Below are 21323 nucleotides of genomic sequence, written 5' to 3'. Positions count from 1 at the left end.
TTCCCTTTCTTCTCACCAGGCGGCGTCCTGGGTTTTTGGCTTCTAGGGAAAGTTAGGGAAATCGCTCCAGTTTTTTCTGCTAATGGTGAGGTCAAGAGGACGTTTTTAAGGCCGGTGATGATTGAAGGAAATTGATGAGTGATGATGTTGGAGGAACGTGAGATCGTTAACGGTGCGGTGGGTCACGTGGTCTGTTTGTGAAAATCCTTACAAGGAGTTGTGTGGAGATTGACCTTTGGCCCGGTATGTGAAAGTCCAGTGTTGCGGATGGGCTAATGTGTATAGTTTTTGTAAATAAGGACAAAGAGCCGCCCGTCCTAAATACCTAACATGTTGGGTTCGTGTCTTTTGTTCTAAGCCACTTTTCCAGGAAGGTGGCTGCATTGTGCTGAAAATTAGTTATTTAATGGCTTTATTTCCTTTCTTTTCCACATGTAAGGCAATCAGGTACAGTTTGTATAAGGTGCGTTGTCAAATGGCGTGTGAATGGTGGACAAACATTTCGTATCATATACACTCACCTGCCCGTACAGTGTTGCCAACTAGCAATTGTCTACCTGAACTCTTGATAAGTGTAGTACGCCCGTCTTACCTAGAAAACAAGAAAACTTACATTAATGACTGTTGATTTCAAATGCTATGAACATACTATAGAATTATTTTATTCTGTATTACATTATACTATATTATTCCAAGAGAGCAGGCCTCCCGATGGCGCAGTGGTAGCGTCGTCGCCTTGTAATCAAGGGCTCCCGGGTTCGATACCCGGTGGAGGCACATAGTGGTTCGGTTACCACTTTAAACTGTAGGTCCAGTCCCCATTAGCCTTATAGTGCATAAATTGGACTTGAAAAGCACCAAATCAATCAATCCAAGATATTGTAGCCAATAGCTAACAAGCTAATTGTATAGTCATTACTTGGGCACATGTACAGTCACGGTCACTTGTGGGTTGTAATAATCCCATTTACTTTCAATGGAATTGTTACAACCCAGAAGTGTTGTAACTGTACCTGAAGTACTCTGAAATACTGAACTACCGCTGTTCCCAATCAAGAATTTATGCCACTAAATATAACACTTCTGATGTATTCAGAATCAAGTTCTGGCCACTTTTGATCCATGGCACGCGTACTCAGAAGGGGGCTGATGGGACTACAGCCCCCTCCTAAATTGTGAGAAAATCAACATTTTCAAATAAAAGCAGTGAAGAACTCGAAAGAAACAAGAGCGGTAAATGTAAACTTGCCTTAAAATGACCCCGGATTGCTATTTTTGAGAGCGGAAAGTTTTTAATATACAAAATATCTTATTGTGTATACCGCTCCCTAGAAAGTACTATCCCACTTTTACAATTCCAGCTCCCCCCGAAAAAGAGTCCTGCGTACGCCAATGCCCCAGGTACCTATTTATTACAGTCTGAGTGGAACCCAGAGCAGCTCCACGCAGACATTGCTGAAATCACCCACACCAGGAATCGAACCATGTTCCACCGCGTGGCAGTCAGACACCCCACGTCTGGACCACCACTGCTCTTAATTAAGTACCATTAAGAGAATCTCGGTTAGCAGTGTTGCAAATTAAGGAATGACGTACCAGCCAAGCAGAAAATCACCCGATTCATAGATTGTTTTTTGATGGAACTGTTTTTTTGTGGCAGAGAGTGGGGCGGGGTAGAAAATGAAATCCGAGTTCGTTGATAATTGCAAAGAAGATCTGCTCCAAATATTCCTCCTAGTGTAACGGAATCTTTCTCAGCAGGTGGCCGCGATAAGAAATTGGCGAGTGCCTGCTTCCGTCCGCATCAGGCAGTTTTTTTTAAAGCATTTCAGACAGTGGTGCCAACTCCCTTAAGGAAAAAGTTTCCAGAGCAACAATTCCAGGTAGAAACACTTCCAAAATGTACTTATTACATCTTCCTTGTCTCGTCTCCCTCGTGACATTATGTATGTGTGCATGTATTGTGAGTATTGTTGATTTTTTATTGGTGAAGAAAGATTGTTGATACAAGAAATAAAATATTTCTGCACAGACTTACCATAATTGTCACATGTAGAGGAACGGAGCTTAACATCACGTGAGCCCCCTCCCCCTATGTCCCGACCTATGTGGTGCAGTGGTTAGCACAACGCGCTACGACTTAAGGGGTCCAGAGGTTCGAATTCCGGCCTGGGAATAAGTGTTCTTGGTGAGTGTCCATCACTCATCCTCATCTTCGCGATTAGCCAAAAGTGGCGAAGTAAAATAAACCAAATCAATAAATCAATCAAACAGAACGCCCCCATATTTATAATTTGTTATACATTTTAGGCTAATCTGTATCAGCTAGTTGGTATATATTGTGTATTGTTACTACATTTCAAATATCTCGTTTGTTTTAATTATGTGGCCTCTTTTTAAAGCTTATTTTCCCAAATTGAGGTGTGGACACGCAGGGCTTTAGCCCCCACCTACCCCTTTAAATTCGGGCTTGCGTACACAAAGAAGTTTCGCAAAGGGAATTTTGTATATCTTGTCTTGGTTAAGAAAATATATTTTGGTTTTAAATTATGGTAGTTGGCAACACTAATTATCACCAACGCTTTATATTTTTTATTCTTCCTTTGTCGTGCGCGTCGTATCAATACGAGACGTCTGAGATTAAGCCAAGGGAGAAAACACGGAGACCCCACTTTTGCAATTGGGTCGGTGATGCCATGTTATCCCAGTTAGGGGCGTGTCCCAGTCTGCGCGACCGCAGCGCCAATTGAGTAAAATCACACATCTCCCCGCTGACGTATCATTTCGACTCGCAGAAAGTCCGTATTCGGAAACCGCAGACCCCCCCACTTCCCGAAAATTGACACGAATAACGGTGTATTTTTTTCATCTGCGACGATAAAATGACGGATCCGGTTTCTGGCGTTATTGTTTTGTTCTCTTTCCGTCCAGATGTGGAGCTGGAAATTGAAATCGCCGAGCGGTTTCGCGGCGTAACTCAAATGCGATTGCCTCGACATTTTCTGCAGCGATGAAGCGTAAAGCGGTTCGTGCCGGTTTTTTCTGGGAGGAGCATATTAATAAAATACAACCGCCGAATTATAGAAGTGGATCAAGCCAACCAACACCGATAATCTGCTTGTGGTATATCTTGACGTCACGGACAACTTACAAAAACGAGCTCTGCTAGAAAATACACTTCAGTGGTTATGAGACATACCGGGTGGTCCAAAAGTCCCGGAACGGTCACATATCGTGAGAAATATACATCGAATCGGAAAACGAAAAAAATACGTGTTTAATAAGTGAAAGAAAGCTATTCAATGATATCACACTTGATTCCCCACCCCCGCCCCCTGGGGATGGGGAGGGGGGGGCAACTGTGAAATTTTAAATGGAAACCCTCAGTTTGTATTGTAGAATCGGAAAGAGGACTTCATTCCGAGTCCAACGAGCTATCAACCATCCTCATATTTTTTGGCTAAGAACACGAAGGAATTTACGTATGAATAATTCATGAAGTTAAACCATCGTCAGAGTCATTAGAAATCATTTATTTTCTATTAGAGTCCAGGTTTAATGACAGTTAATTGCAAAATCCTAACAAAGTGTCCCTTTCCTGTCGTAAAAATCGCTCTTCCGAACACGCATACCTTTTCCATTGCTTTCCTTGAAACACGTGGGCGAAGATATTTATGTTAACTTCTTGGCTGTCTTGTCTTCTCTCGATCTTACAAGATTTTCGTTACATAGAGAATCGCGGCAAGCGTACGCAGAACGTTTGAATCTATTTACTTGCTTTTGTGGATGTTTATCAACAAAAGCTTCCTTTGTAGTCATAATGCTACAGTTGCTTCTGGAAATAAGATAGAAATAATTTATTTTTTCCACCTAAGGTGAAGGTGCGACCTAAGTTTCCACCTTTGGAGACGTCCCTGGATCCCAACCTCTGATTACCTCGCCTGCATACTGTTGCAGGGTCTCTCCGATGGCCTTATATAAGAGGGGTCCCTGGTTCGATTCTCGGTGGAGGCAATTTAAACTGCAATTAGTTTCAGCCATTGGAGTTTGAACCTTGCGCATTACTTCTACACCGAGAACTCGAAAATGCAAATCAAGATTGGGCACAGTTAAATAGGTATTTTTGGTTTCTTTGAAAATAGTCATTTCATGCATTTTTAGTGCATCACACGCAACAGCAGCTAATAAAGGGTACTTTTTGATGCATTCCTGTGCGTATTCTGCCCACCAAAAGTGCATTATTAGCAGTTAATACATCTTAATGTTGCTGGAGTCCATATATTTGCGTCAATTAACATATTTTGGGTTCTGTATGTCTGTAGTCAATTTCTATAGTCAGATAACCGACCTTCGTAGCGGAGTGGTTGCTCATCGCGGTACGACGCACTGATCCTCATCGTCACGATTAGTCAAAAGTGGCAGAAAAGCGACGCTAAATGAGAAACATCGACATCAAATCAAAAATCAAGTATAGCCAGATAGAGCCTATCGGAATGGTTATTGCAATTCTTTGCTGCATCAAGTCGAGATCTGGACTTCCCGAAGAGGCCACACGGAAGACTGGATTCCGTTGCAACCTCTGGCTGTTGGGAATTCGCTGTCAGCCTCTCCCAGGCCTTGATCTTCGCTGTGAGCCCCGCTTCCCTCCTCGTTATGTTTCATGAACATTTACAGGCGCCAGGCCTCACGCGACGCGCGCTACCCTGCTATTTCCTTGATTCCTCCATTCTTCAGGACCTTGCTTTCGGCTCCTTATTACGGCAACAATGGATGGATTACAATCCCTCTGAAGATTATCTCTTACCGAACATTGTTAGCTCATCGCGCCTCCCAGGCGACAATCGCCACGTAGCGGTAATCGGCTGCGTGTGTCACGTGATGGGGGAGCTGTACTCTGTCACTTTCTTACCGGGAAAGCAATCTGCTTGTTGAACATGCACCTCGAGAGTTGGCCGGGCCCTTGCATAATTGGCAGTCCTGCGAACCAAATGTTTCCGAGGGTCAAACGGTGCAAGCGAGATACTTGGAATGAGAATTGGAGGGAAAGTTGGCAGCTTGGCACAGCACCCAGGAAAGTGTGCAAGGGGAAGTCTGGTTGACGCACAAGTCATTTATCAAGCAAACCGTTGCGACTGTACTGTGATACTCTTGGCTTGGAAGTTGAAAAGTCATGCTCAAATATTACCAATCCCTGAGCCTTCAGTTAGAACCAGAAAACAATTAGTTTGTTGTTTTTCTTCAAAGTTATCTTCATTTTGGCTTCTTCAACTCTTAACAGCTCGCCTGTTGAATACTTTTCTTCTTTACTTTTTATCATACTGTTGCTTTTTTAATTAATCTAATGTTGTTCTCTTACGAATTAATTAATTAATTACAATCTGATTGTTTGTCTGAGGAGATTGGATGCGTTCATTATTTATTGGATTTAACTGTTATACCAACTCTAGTACTCCATGTGTCCTACAAAATTAAGTCATATATGATATTATTACATCAAATTACAAATTTTCAATAAATAGCTATAACTTACTTTGTGTCTACATTAATATCATGCGAAAATCTAAAATTGATAAATGCAATTGTTACATCTGGTGCCGATATCAAAGAGGATAAAGAGGTTGGTTTTTTTTTATTAGATTCCTGAATAAGATCTCTCTTGCTCAGCAAATTGTCCATGACTATTTTCATTAATTTATCTCTTACATCCTGTGTGTTTTTAAGCGATGGATTTTTATGTATGCTGGTGCAGAAATTGTCAACAGCTTGTTTTGAGTTTTCTTTTACTTCTTGAAGCTCTTATTCGGTGAAATAAAGTGCACGAACATGGTGATGGACAATTTGCACGGTAATACTCATGGATCCCACTACAAAGTGGACATTGAAATATAACATGATGATCATCTTCCTGGTCTAGTCCGCATTTGCACATAGGTGAATTAACTAAATTGATTTTATATAAATGGTGATTTAATTTGATGTGATCTAGTCTCAATCTTAGAATTAAAAACTTTCTAGGTATATTAAATGTATAAAACCATGTAGTCTGTTTAAATTTATTACATTTTTCATGAATGACTCATACATGTAAATTTTTGTTTAACCCATATCTCCCAATCTTGTTGAATTTTCTTTTTAACTTTGGCAACAAGGGATATCATTTGTAAAGTAAGATTGAAAAGTAAATCAAATGTGTTGAAAGCAGTTTCAGCTCATAATCATTTCTTCTTTTTGGTCGGGAAGAACAGTTAATAAAACACGTTTGTTGTGTCTGGCAGATATTGTATCAAGTTTCTGAGCACACGGTGAACTAACACACATATATTTCTTGAACTACTGCTCGTCGGTCCTTCAACATGAAAGAGATGGTGTCCGGAATAGTATCCAGAGCTGATCTGATCAGTAACTCGCAAGAACTTTATAATCGTTCGTCTTGAGGAAGGCTTCAAGGTTTACAGTTACGAACTTTGTTTTAAACCAAAACACTTCGAAAGTAGGATTGTGCGACCTTCTTGTCTGCGAAATCCCGAGCTGTCTCGTTGTGAAGGGCAGAGCGTCACGATGCACCTTGAACTTGCAAGCATCACGGTGGACATATTGCTGAGGAACACCTGGATTCGTCACGAGGAAATCCTTGAGTGTCGATGCAGTTCTGCAAAGATACAGTTGCATCGACCTTGCAGGTGAACGGATGATAGTTGATCACCGCATCCAGAAGATTCTGTGTCATCCCCCTCACTGAAGAGTGTCTCCTTAACCTGTAAATCAGCGACTACAGCTGTTCTGCCACAGTTGTAAAGTGTGTTGTCGACTTAACGAGGACTCTGTGGGACTTTATTGACCATCGACTCTTAACAAAAATGTCGTTACGAAATCTCGTCTCCCCACTCTGCAAAAGTTACCTGCGTCGTGTCGGTTTGAAGGAACCACAGGGCGTCTGACTGCCACGCGGTAAATCCGAATTCGGTTCGGTGGGTGGTGGGAATATTTCCGAACATGTTGCTGCACAAAACGGTTCTGGGGTTCACCCAGCTTCTATTAAATCTGTGAAGCTAGAGAACAATTCTGAGCTCGTTTGACAGCTAAAGGAATGTAAAAGTGAAAAGAACCGAAAACATGCCATAAATTTGTTACAAGCATATTGAAAGATAACAAATTTTCAAAATGTAAATGATTGAAGTTTACAGCTCTCTCAAAGTTCATAGTAGTAATTCTTAGAGCCAACCAAGCTTTATTGCAATTCGTCATTTATGATTACGCGCGAATACTTCAGTGTTTTGGTTGAGTACAAAGTTGTATTTGGAATGTGGTAGTGGAGCTTGAAAGTAGTTATTATCGAGAGATTGAATCTTGTTGAACTTGGAATGGAAGAGAAAGAATCAGGTGCAAGGGGAATTGGTGCCACAGCATGCTAAGAACTGTCGCAGGTGCACGAACGATATTTCGAATTAAAATCATTCAAGCAAAGATTACTCCTTATTCCATCATTTACTATTTGTTAAAATAATATAAGTACATCAACACATATCTAGAGAAAAGGTACATAAGTTACAAACTGCGATATTCTTTTGTTTTCATTAAGTCGCACTGAATGAATTAAAGAAAATATTATAAGTATAACTTTATATTGGGCATGTGCAGAGATTCTAAACAATTATGATCCGATGTATAAATCATGTCTGTAATGTTTGCTATTAAAAAATAAAGAGAAATAACTGTTTGCTGTAAAATTGCATTTTTTAACTTAAGCCCTCTTTCCAGTACAGCCGAGATATTATGTACCAGAAACATAAATGAAACGATATAATTCTTCACATTGGCGTTCGCAGAGGGGCAACTGAAGGGGCCACAGCCCCCTCCGATATTTTGATAAAATCATCATTTTCGTATAAAAGCAGTAAAGAACTCAGGAAAGACCACATTAGTAAATGCAATTTCGCCTTAATGATCATTGATTGTGTGCAATTTGTTTGAAACAAAATTTCGAGCAGATAGTATCTGTAACTGAGTTAAGGCCGAATCACACGGAACTGGATTTCCAGTTAGTGGGCGCTGAACTGGCTACCTGCCCGGATGTGATGGCTGCCTGGCTGGCTGCTTGACTGGTTTTGAGGAATAGGCCATGTTCTAATTGCAACTGGCTTTCCTCGACTGGATTCTTTGGAACAGCCAATCAGAGCGAAGTTCGGCGATGTGAAGATAATATGTGAGTTTGTTGAAGGAAAGTTTTTTGTCTGTGGTTTTGGAGTTTTATTTGTTCGCTTCTCGATATAAGAAAAAGAAACAGAGATGATTCGCATTCAGGTTCAGTTCGCTAGGTACTTATGCAAAGCGATGAGATTTGTACATGTCAAATATGATTAGCCGATAATTGAAATCCTTATTATTACAAGCACATTGAATGTTCGATATATTTAGTTGAAAAAATACCTTTTTAATGAATGACACCTGCAAATCTCGTGTTAAATATTCATACCCAAGTTCGTTAGAGGGCCTCCCCCATGGCGCAGTGGTAGCGTAATTGCCTTGTAATCAAGGGGTCCCGGGTTCGATACCCGGTGGAGGCACAAGTGGTTCGGATCCCACTTTAAACTGTAGGTCCAGTCCCGATTAGCCTTACTGTGCATAAAGTGGACTTAAAACACCAACTCAACTCAACCAAGTTCGTTAGAAAGCTTGTTCAGTACGCATTGATTACCTCATTTTCTTTCGAACCAATTTCTAGTCCATACTTTTCTTTTTTCTTTTTAATACAGCAGTCATTCTCCTAAAACGTTCTTCAAATTGCTCATCCATCTTTTAGATTGTCTGCTCTGCGCAGTGCCTTGTGGGAACAAAAGCATACCGACAAGTACAGTAACACGTACCGTGTGAGGCGAAAACTAGCATGGGTAGTCAGTCCAGCTCCAACTAGGACATTCCTACTGGAAATCCAGTTCCGTGTGATTCGGCCTTTACTTTTAACTCCATAACATTTTGAACAAAATGACTGTAAGTGTAACACAGTTTAAAAAGTAACTTTCCAAATACTGGTGGTAGAAAACAACATTATTTCCAGCGGTTACCCATAGTTCATTGCACTATGAAAGTCATCCACCTTCGATGAAAGGCCTTCCGATAGTCACGAGAGATTTATCTATCGAGAACCGCTCTTGGATTGTCTGAGGCGGCGAATCTGCTAAGGGGATCCAGTTCATGACAGCTCGGCGCTACGTGACTTGAAAAACGCCGCGAGATGGGGCTAAAAATAATCGGGAGCTGATGGTATTATTGGATGCGTCATCCTTGCGCTGCCTCGGGAGGGGAGCCTGTGCCCCCGGGGAAAATTGAGAGGGGAGGAGGACATATGAACAGGTGATGCAAGGTTCAAGGACGTCCGTGCAGGAAACGAATAGGGAAAAAACGTCCTTCGGGGGGATGGGAAGACGGGAGGAGGGGACCTGGCCGGCAGGGTTGCCAGTGCACGGCTAATTTTCTGTTTTTAGATCCTGAGGATAAAAGTGTTGATTTGACCCTTCTTTAAAACTAAGGGGTCCCGGGTTCGATTTCTGTTGGAGGCATATGGCACAGTGGTTCGAATCCCACTTTAAACTGTACGTCCAGTTCCGATTAGCCTTTCTGTTCGTAAAGTGGACTTAAAACAATTCAAAACCTTCTTTAAACTATATACTAAGGACCCTCTACGTCGCCCGCACACAAGTCAATTTTTATTGAAAAATGTGACTCTTGTACACTCACAAATAAGTATTTTTTTCTAGTGTACACTCACCCGCAATAAAAATGGGAAACCTAAATCTTGCAGAGGCAAGGCGTTATGTGTGTTGTCTACCTATACGGCGGGGGTAGAAGTTGCCATTGAAAATTTGCTTTTAAAATCCACTTATCGCCAAAGAGTTAGACAACACACATTACGCCTTGCAGAGAAGCGAGCATTTCAGGATCTAAGTGTCCCATTTTTATTGCCGGTGAGTGTACATGTGTTTATAAATTAACAGGGATTCGCTGAGTTGAGGAACGCTGTATCAATGTCAATGTTTTAAAGTTGTTGATTTCGATTCGCTTTTGTTTGCTAGATACACGATTTCTGTTAATTCATTGATTTCTTTTACTTCGCTTTTAGCTAATCGCGAAGATGATGATGAATGGTGATAAGGTGAAGGGACAATCACAAACACATGTGGACAGCACACAGCACAAGTCCCATAGACCATAGAGGATTGCGTTGTGCATGGGGCCTGACGCCAGAGCCTCGTTAGTCTGCAAACTGCAGTCCAGGGTGTACTACGTGGGAGTGAGGTTAAGTGATGTGCGTCTACGTGTTAACAACGATAGTCTACATTTAACACATAGACTATTTTATACACGTAGATGACGTAATCTATGCAGGCGAAAGGTGATAACTTAGCTACCGGCGCTGTAGAAGTGAAACAAAATTATACTGCGTATCAGTTGCTAATGTGTGAGAAAAACCTTTCATAACCTTCCTTTCAATTTCGAACAATTTTTCACTTAGAAAAGAAGCCAAACAGGAAATATTTTAGTGTTTTGTGGGAAAAGGACTACTTTTGCCTCACGACTGCCATCTGTTGTCTTTTTTTGCATACGATTTATTTTCTTTCGAAGTTGGTACAAGAGAAGAGAAATTTTGTTGTAAATAAGATTCTTGTCAGTTCGTTAGGAACAAATATAGTTGAAAATGTCACTTTCCTTTCATGAAAACCTTTAAAAATATTTCTAATGTACTTTACATTGTCTACGTAGTCTATATAAACTACAACCAAATGTAATCTACGCGTAGATTACGTGTATACAACGCATGTAAACGTAAACTTATAGTGTACGGCACTTTCAGTTAAAAATGAAAAATGAATTTATAACGGATTATTTCAAGTGAAATGTTTTCAGTACTTGCAACGTAACTTGTGTAACATCATGAAAACCCAGTTAAGCCCTTAGGACTTTAAATTGTATAAAAGACTACTCATCGTAGAGGACTAGAAACTCAACATAATATACAGTTGCAAAACAGAGCATTCAAAACCAAACGAAGTATATAATTGGAAGCCGTTGAAGAACACTTATTGGAAACACTCGTACATGATATCAGTTCCATATTTTACCGATAAGTGGCAGTGTGTACGGCAAGTAAAAACAAAGATGATAATTTTATTTCCAAAGGAGATGTACAATCTGAAACATGAACGAAGTGTGATGTATTTTAGCGGTATTTTCATTGTAATCTGAAACACCAGAGAAACTGTGTGATCATAATGATATAAATTAATTTTATATCGTTTCCACAGATATATTAGTAGTTTTTTCTAATTTTACTAATCTAAACTACGGCTTCCGATAAGTACAGCACAGTATACAAGGTTTGTTGTAGAATATAATAACAACCATTCGCTGTTGTAGAAATATATTATGCTTTGCTGTGTAAATGCGATTAAATAAATACATACGAGAATGTCCCTCTCCTTTCTCGCAAGACACACCACGTGTTTATGCTTTCAGCGTCGCTTTATTTCCTCCACTGAACAGAAATAAATACCACTGTGCCTCGAAGCTTCTATTATCGATTTCAATAGCATGTCCTCTGATTGGTCGAGAGTCTGTCTTGAAAGTATTTATTTAGAACCCGTTCCTATAAGAATTCTTGGACGTCAACGATGAATTCGAGGATAAATATGACGTCACTTCCTTTAAGGGTGGAATTCAATGTGTTGTTCGTGCACATTCGATCGTGTACAGACATCTTTACAGCTCCGCGAAGATGCATCTGGTTCGTATCCCGTATGATGTCGCTCCACACATTAATACATTAAATGTAGCCAGGTCATTTTTACATCAATATCTTAGCAATTAACCTAACAAGCTAAAAAGGAAATTTTAAAAAAATACACAATACTATTGCGCTTCAAATTATTATTATTTTAATATTTTGTTTCTTTTACGTTCCTTTTCAACTCCTTTGATTAATCGCGACGTTGAGAATAAGGTGATGAAAGGGGATGATTGGACACCTACAGTGATAAATTAATTCCTTACACAGTGCCCTTGTCTTCGGAGAATTTGACGCTAATCACTCCGCTACATAGATTGGTACAAATTATCTTTGATTGTCCAATTTCTGCGTATATTTTTCTTTTTACGTACAAGGAACAAATAGTAAAATATTCACGAATATTAAACTTTTCAAGTACTCACTATCACAAGACACAACGCACATATATAGCGTTTGCTGTAGTATGCTTGTAAATCTGTTCAGAGCAATGTCTTTCCATTATTTCATGTTAATCTCGTTTTTAAATTATATTTAGGCAATAGAGGTATACAACTTCCATCAACCCCCTCTGGGTACGCCACCGAACGGTTGATATGCTTGGTCCACGTTACAACAGTCGTGAACTAAATCGTGTGAAGTGGGTGTACATTTTACTTCACATAGCTGTTAATCGTTATCAGCCCACCACAATTTTTCTCTTTCGAGTCCTGGCAACCCTTCTCCGTTCGTCGACCGTATACCCATCGCTCCATCTAGCGAGGATCAGGTCAATTACTTTATGGACCGGCACCAAACATAAAATTACTCGTCATAAGCCGGACTGGTGTGTACTTTATTAAACGACACGTCCTTTTTTCTACACCGCGTGCAAATGAGCAACGTCTCCAGTCTGGGACAAATAGCATTACAATGCTATATATTTTTAAGGGCGGCGTGAAATTGTCATGAGCTGTTTTTGCCTCCGAGTGAAGACGTGGACACGTTGCGATCACGAAACATCTGTATCATGCAGGTTCAAGGTTCCAGGTATTCTCTTCTCGTGGATATGATTTTGTCCAGGCAGTTGCCATAAAAACCGGATAACGGATATGCGACGAATAATTCGGATATCTGAATATACAGATATTATATTTTTAATATCCAAATACATATTTCCGATATTTATATATTCGGATAATTGAGGACTAAAAGTGGTAAACGTTGTAAGTGCCAAAAGCGAAAGTGTTGGGAAATCGCATCGTTCCGCACATCAGCCCGTGAGAACTTGCATACTAGTGACCTCTTTACACGCCCTTTGAACTACTTAGAGGGCTACCAGCCACATTTCACGTTTACCACATTATAAAGCATGGCACATTTCACAGTTTAACGTGGAAAACGGTGTTTGAATTATTGTGGCACTTACAGCGTTTACCAATTTTAGTCTTCAATTCATATATACTGAGAGTACTGATTTGGCACACTTACGGATAACCTGACATTTCGGATAATTGGGATAATGTGGACAGTTCTGATATCAGAATATCCGATATCCATAAACTTTTATCTGGATATGGCCATCTCTAGTTGAGAGTAGAAAGCAGCACAGGGGTTACGGGTTCGAATCCCGACCTGGACATGGGTGTTCTTTATGAGTGCCCCTTCATCAATCTCATCCTCAACGCCGCAGTTACCCAAACGTGGAAGAGAAGCACCGCTAGGTAAAGAAATTAAAAACTCAAAGTATTATTTGAGTGAAACCAAAATTAACAATTGGTGCACCAAAAATGCGTTGGATTTCGAGTTCTGTGTGCAAAGGTGTGACTATTTGATCTTCACTGTCGCGATTAACCCAATAAATTGAAAAAAGCGACGTAAATACCCAAACTACTAAAAAGTGTTCGGTGGCGAAGAAAAATATAAAAGGATTTTCAAAAGGAAGATAGGGGGAGAGGTTGGCGCAGATATAGAACGAGAGAAATCAAAAGAATCAATAGGGGTGAGAGATACAGAAAGCCAGAAGGGTAAGGGAAGGCAAAACAGAGTTAAAAATGGATTGGAAGAAGGGGGGTTGCTTACAAGAGAAAGAAAAGATAGATAGAGCAGGGGCGTATATTCTAGGCTAGCAAGGCTATCTGCAAAGCCTGAAGCCTAGAGAGTATAATACAGAAGAGAAATCGATTAGAAATTGTGAATAAAATTACTCATTTCAATAGGAAGATGATCTCGATTCTGGAGTTGGCAACCTCATTTCTTAGGAGTTTGCAACCTGATTGCCGTTGACATGGGAACGTTACTTCCTTGAAGACGCCGAGAACGAGAGAAATTGGAGTGTCTAACCACTTATACATGGCCTAGCCGTCTCTCTTTCTACATAGCCCAGAGCCAGGTGTCGTAATGAGATAGTCCAGATCTTGAAGACACGATACGCCACTGGCGGGAGCGTATATTTTAGGCTAGCTAGGATAACTGCGAAGCCTGAAGCCCAACTAGTAAAATTCAGAAGGAAAATCTATTAGAAATTGTGAATGAAATTACCTACTCATTTCAGTAAAATGATGATGTTGATTCTGGAGTTGGCAACCTAATTTCTTAGAAGTTTGCAACCCTGGCTGCCGTTGGTATGTCAACCTGGCCTCATAAGAAGCATAGCCCTGTTACTTTTCCGCCATGACAGACCAGGACGTGAGTGCGTCGCCAACAATGGCAAGAAGGTTCCAGTAAATCTTTGTAAATTTCCGATCTGACGTTGATTCCGCCTATAGACGTTTCTCAGCCCCGTAGCTCGAATAAAAAACATACACTTCTCGGCCATGAATGTACAAGAACTACTTTTCATTGTCGTCACGTGTCCTGAAAAAGTTCATCTTATTTAGATTTTGAATATATTTCACCTCATTCTATGCAGCAAACTGGAGATCAAATACGCAGGGGGGAAAAACATGTGTTTGCAAAATCAGGCTTATTTGAATAGGACAGTGGTCGCAGTCTCCTTGTGAGTGTGCATACGTCACAGGTAAAATACATCTCACGATTCAACGCTCGATTTTACGTAAACCGCGTATATTGTATTTAAAAAGCAGTGTTGCCAAACTAAACCAGTAGAAATGGTCCAAGTCGAACGGAAACTATAATACACTTCCATAGTTTGTACATTGATCTGGGCGTGAAAATCTGGCATCTTGAGCGCTCCACATATATTCGTACCTTACTCTGAGTTCATTAAATTTCCGTATTGCTCTTGTACTCTTGTTATGAACTACTTTCTTGTCAAATTTGTATTTCGTATTTGTAACATGTACATTCTACGTAGAAATTTTTCAGCGAAAAATGCAGGCTCGACCAGGACTCGAACCCGGGTCTCTGGCTCGGTAGCTCAGTGGTTAGAGCAATGGCACGGTATGCCAGAGACCTGCGTTCGAGTCCTGATCGAGCCTGCATTTTTCGCTGAAAAATTTCTACGTAGTACAACTCCTGTGTGTGTCTAATCTACAATGTACATTCTAGTATGAACTGTTATTTAGTTGTCTTCCAGTAAAATAAAAAGTATAAATAAATAAATACCCATGGCTGGATTCCCATTCATGGAGCCATGGAAGTCCGTGGGATTTTTTAAAATACTGTTTGTCTGAAATTATCATGTTCCTTTAACGCAGTTATAATAATTAACATAAATTACTGTGACTGAAATGAAATTGTGTGAAATATATACTTTTCAAGTGGACATTAATTTTCCAGGGGGGGCGTGGTCACCCTTGATCCCCCTTCCGGACGTCCATGCATGGAGCTAGAAATCTCCTCGGATCATTTGGTTATTCTGGGAACCGAGGATATAAAAGGTCTAGATCTGGTGCCAGTATAGGCGAGTTGGCACCACTGGACCCGAGAGCGAGAGGCTCCATTTGCATTGAAGATGCACCTCTTAAAATATTGACAAATTGAAGGCCCAATGGCGCCAAGAGATTTGTACTCGCAACGAGCTTGTTTGGCGTGTGCAAATATTTCTCCGGACTCTTAATAATAGCCTCGAACCGGACCTTGGGGTACGATGGACTCTGTGCAGCCAGCAAATCACTCTCGCTTTCCGAGTTACGCGTTGGCTAATCATTGTCATTATTAAGTCAGAAGAAAATAAGTTTCTCTGTAACATGCTTTCTGGGAGAAATGCGTCTTTTCATAATCCTCGTCCACGCAATGTTTGTCGTCCAGGCACGCTGACGGCGATTGCGACATGATATCGTGTTTTCAACAAATTGGAGTTTGTGTTTTACGAGAAACCTGTTATTTTGTGCAGAAAGCTTAGTAACACACTGTCCCTTTTCCTCTTTCCCTTCCATGTTTTGGATAAAATACAAGAAAGAGTTACAGGACATACTTGAATTGGCTATCGACTATTACTTACAAAACAACCTCAAGGCTGCAACACTGATCAAGTGAGCCTCAGAACCCAAATTTGTCATTGTGGTTCGATATTTTCTTCTTATGCCATGGTTTGTGATATCTACATCCTACACATTTTGAAATAAGGAAACAAGGAAAAACTAATTGAAAGCAATATGCTATATTTAAAGATTCGTAATTTCCATTTATTTCTCTGTTTTTTTTTATAAAGTTCATCGTATTGAAAGATATTTAAGTTATGTCTTTGTGTCTGAAGAACAACTTTAAAAATGTAGTATTATTACAACTTTGGGAAAGATAACAAACATTCCATACCTCTGACAAGTGTAAATTTCTCCGTCACACATTCTGATATAAATGGCGTAGGAGACAGTAAACACGATTGAAGAAAAGTTTGATATTTCGAGGTCATGACCTTATTGTCACAGTAGGTAGAAAGTATGGAGTACAAGATATATACAGGGTGAACATAAAGTCCCAGCCCATTTTGCAGAAATAATTAATGCATGGTTTTTATATTTCAGGTGAATGATACTCCGAGGAGATGCTAACAACAGAAGAACGAATTGTGATTGTAACGGCACGTTTGCGTGGTCAGACATTCGAGGAGGTCAGGGAGACGTTTCGTAGAAAATGTGGACGAGAGGCTCCAACACGAGGTAATATCAGAAAACCGGTGAACAAATTTATGCGCACCGGATCTGTACTCGATGAGCAACGCACAGCTCGACCATCGATGTTGGGTGATACAGTAGCACGTATCCGTGAAGCCATTGAGCGTAATCCCACTGCATCAACTCGTCGCCTCAGTCGAGAACTGGTGATACCTCAATCATCGGTGTGGAAAGTGTTGCACTACACCTTAAAAAAGAAAGCGTACCACGTCCAGGTTGTCCACAAACTGGAACCGGAGGATTACGCTGTACGGAAAGACGTGTGCTACGAACTCTGCGCGGCTGCAGCACAGGATGGATTAATGGAGAACATCCTTTTCAGTGATGAGGCGACATTCCACACCTGTGGAACTGTGAACCGTCATAACTGTCGTATCTGGTCTTCTGAACACCCGAATGCTACTATCGAATGGGAACGGAATACACCCAAGGTGAACGTATGGCTTGGTTTCACGAAACAAAAACTCTATGGGCCATTCATGTTTGCAGAAAACACCATCACAGCAGACACCTATCTCGAAATGTTGCAACTGTTCCTCCAGCCACAGCTACAGGATGATGGGATTCTTGATTCCGTGATCTTCCAACAAGACGGCGCACCACCGCACTTCGCCTTGACTGTGCGGGAATACCTGAACAACATGTTTCCAGACAGATGGATAGGAAGAGGATCCACACGTGTTTGGCCATCGTGGTCCCCCGACCATACACCATTGGATTTTTTTGCATGGGGTTTTAACAAGGAACAGGTCTACAAGAGTTAGGTTACAAATGTGGCAGTCCTCAAACAACGCATAAGGCACGCATGCGAACTCATCACCGGAGCGATGTTGGACACAGTGTTTCGAGCAACACTGACCCGTTGGGAAACGTGTTTTGAAATTGATGGACATCACGTTGAACAGCACTGATATGCTGTATACTAATGTTGTAATATCACATTCATGAATACATTATTTCTGCAAAATGGGCTGGGACTTTATGTTCACCCTGTGTGTGTGTATATATATATATATATATATATATATATATATATATATATATATATATATATATATATGAGTAGCGTATACTGAGTTCAAAAACTGGGCTATCTCAGTATGTCACGTGGTCCTAGGCTATGAATAGAAATAAGTTTACCAACTCCTAAGAAATCAGGTTGCCAACTCATAGGAAATCAGGTTGCCAACTCATAGGAAATCAGGTTGCCAACTCATAGAAAATCAGGTTGCCAACTCATAGGAAAGCAGGTTGCCAACTCATAGGAAATATGGTTACCACCTCATAAGAAATCAGGTTGCCAACTCATAGGAAAGCAGGTTGCCAACTCATAGGAAATATGGTTACCACCTCATAAGAAATCAAGTTGCCAACTCAGAAGAAATCAGGTTACCAACTTCAGAATCACAATTATCATCTCACTTATATGAATAATTTTCTTTACAATTTCTGATCGATTTTTCTCCTGTATTTTATTATTTACGCTTCAGGCTTTGCAGATAGCCTAACTAGCCTAGAATATATATATATATATAATTTTTTTAAAAGCTTTGAATGGGGCCATAGGGTTCACCCCCCCCCCCAGCCACCCCTTGCTACGGGCCTGATCAAGTGAGCGCCATTTTTGTCATTTTAAAGATGGCGCCTCCTATGCACACTTGCACCAGTGAACAGGAGAGTTTTCTTGCCCTCTGTGAGCCTAAAACTTACAAAAATTTCTCTGCAAATGATAATTCAATATCTCTGTGCATGCTTACCACACCAGAAAGTTTACTAATGGAGGAGAATGTTCGACAATGGCCTCAGTTCGCAGGCAGATGGGTGAAAAGCCTTGTCAGTGACTCATAAGTGAGTGCACGTGGACCCCAAAGATTTATTCTTCTTGAGGTACACAGGCACTAACTCAAAGTTGAAAATAGCTCTGTGCTAAAATGCAATCAACTTACTAGATAAGAAGCAAAAACTAATCAACGTTTGATACGCACCACTTATTGTATCATTTTAAGTGTTTGATATGTTTAAAATGTTAATTGTCTATTATGACGTAATTTGTTTTGTTCAATTGGGTAGTCTTTTATGGTTATGGACTAACCTTAAAACATTTGATTGTGAGTTGTTAGGAGAGAGATATTATGGATGTTTCTGGAATAATGGAAGTGATTTTGGAAATGTGAATGTCTTAATTTGTGTAGTGAAGAACAATTATGAACTTAATACACTTTTGTTTCTAATAAGGAGTTTAATTGCGAGTGCAAGTTGGTAAGGTTTACGTAAGCATATCCTTATCTCATTTCCCACAACCTGAGGGCTTCATAGCAGGCTGATAAGTCTCAGGCTCGCCGTTGAGGAATAAAAGTAAGTAGATCCATTGAGACTAAACCGGGGAACGTAGCACGTTTTCATTTGCAATAAGAATGGTTTGATATGATTTGTGTTATTCAGCATCGCTTTTCTGCCAGTTTTGGCTAATTGCAGCAATGAGGATGATTGACACAGCCATGTCCAGACCGGGATTCGAACCCGCACGTCGTAGAGCGCTGTCCTAACCACTCAGCCACGGAGGTCGATAAATAATTTGCATTTATTGGTCCCAAAAAAGGATGGCCGATTCTCTGCATCTCCCTCAATGCAAAAAGGAAAAAAGTAATTCGCACGCTTATTATATTTAAGAATTTTGCTGCCAGCGCTTTAAAGCCTCAAATTTCGCGAATATTTCTGGCTACCAAGACAATTTCGCCAGCATGCCACTATACCAAATTAACAGGCATTCATGTCACACGACAAGAATCGAAACTTAATGATACGATTCGCTAACCGCAAAAAAACAGAACAAATGCAAACATGAAAATTTGCGTGCCTTCAGCAGCGAAAGAAGAACGAACGTCTATAAAACGAAGACAAAAAAGCGACAAGAACAATGTAAGGGGACAAATATGGGCAGGCGATATACAAGAATTCCTATATATGTCCTTCGAACACAATCATCGTTCTTTTCTCTTCCAAGTTCTGAATTCGCCTCGAGGCAATGGCGTCTGGTGGTTGTTATTTTGCACCTAGGGGTTTGCAATTATTCTGCTTTCCATGCCATTACAGCGTTGCCCATGGAGGTGGAAATAGCAGTTTCCAATGCTAGCGTCCGTTGCGAAGCTGCAATTAAACTCAATCTTCCAATTAGAAGGGTATTTGTTTATTTCTGAAGCCCGCGGTCTAAGTAGTCACGTCGTGTCCGCCATGTTGCAAGGCGGGAATGTTATAAATAACAGTAATTATTACCATGGTTATGGTTATTATCATACAATAATAACTATTGTAATCTAATAAAAATAAACTAATTTTATTCCAAATTATAATAATAATAATTACGTATTATTCTATTCCTGAAGAGCCTTTTCAACTCGATTCACCAGATGTGAATATCATTCAACAGTTTTTTCATTATCTTTTTACATGTCACACTGAAATGCATAGTTAGGGAGACAAATTTATGGTAAATAAAAACTGAGGAGAGCGGTAAATAAAATGGTAGATCAGCGGTGGAAAAAAAATGGCACATACTGTTTCATTATGAGAGGAAATAACATACAAAGGAGCTATACATTGATAAACTACTTCATTTTTATATACTGTACACATACACAAGTACTTAGCTGTCCAACCAAAAAGAAAACATCAACACAAAATCACTTCATTTCTAAATAGCATATCTCAAGTGATTTATTCATTGTATGTATTTAAAGGATTGTATTGTCCAGCAAATAAAATAATCACAACTGCACATACACAAACACATGTTGAAAATCACATGATGATAAACAAAATTCATTCATGACTGAACACAAATGACACCATTGTTTCCCTTGATGTGCGGGAACAGACTAATCTTATCGCTGCTACAGCTAGCAAGTTCAATGAAAATGGAAGTTGAGTAGACATTCGGGGGAAGAAAGGAATGCAGCTTGACAGGGAGCGAAGTTTTCGAACTGAGATTATGTGCATGGGAAATCCCAATTTGCAGCGTCTTCCTGATGTGATCGAAGACAAAACGTTGTTCAGCTGCAAGTGGTAGGAAACTTTAGGCAAACGTTTCGTTACAAATCGACAGTTTGCGCGCACAATATCGATTGCCGGTTTTTGCGCGTTTTCTACTTAATAATAATCCGTTGCGCAACAGCCCATGAAGGGCCTAGGCATACCTACCGACTGCCGGTCTCCCTCCCACACTTTCCGTCATCACCTCTAAGCGTGGAGATCTTCAACCAGTATTGGAATAGTCGGGGGGTCAGCCCAACGTATCCCCAGCCGTTATAGTAGGTCTTCGTGACCGGATTACGCTCACTCATTCGGAGCTCCCCAATTTCCTCACGATGGTGGGTTGCCACCGGCCCTATACGTAGGCCGAATAAATTCCGACCAGAGCCGGATTCGAACCTACGCCGTCCCGCAGCGAACGATCTCAAGACGAGTGAACGCCTTAACCCGCTCGGCTA

General features: G+C 40.5%; 2 protein-coding genes and 1 non-coding gene across 3 annotated transcripts in view; 2 read left to right on the top strand and 1 right to left on the bottom strand.

The window, feature by feature from the left end:
• Positions 1-21323, bottom strand: part of LOC145978342 (uncharacterized) — an 82950-nt gene that overhangs the window by 24105 nt on the left and 37522 nt on the right. The window lies entirely within an intron of this gene.
• TRNAT-UGU (transfer RNA threonine (anticodon UGU)) lies at positions 8490-8564 on the top strand. Its single transcript has one exon. It is a non-coding gene; the product is annotated as a tRNA-Thr (tRNA).
• LOC145978341 (uncharacterized) overlaps positions 19151-21323 on the top strand; it is a 353763-nt gene continuing 351590 nt past the window's right edge. The window contains exon 1 of the mRNA XM_083110928.1: positions 19151-19191. The gene's annotated coding sequence lies outside the window, so the exon portion shown is untranslated. The remainder of the gene's footprint in view (positions 19192-21323) is intronic.

The sequence above is a fragment of the Lepisma saccharinum genome, chromosome 24 (assembly GCF_977018435.1).
Source record: "Lepisma saccharinum chromosome 24, izLepSacc3.1, whole genome shotgun sequence".
NCBI classification, from domain to species: Eukaryota; Metazoa; Arthropoda; class Insecta; order Zygentoma; family Lepismatidae; genus Lepisma; species Lepisma saccharinum.
This window is presented reverse-complemented; position numbering and strand designations above follow the sequence as displayed.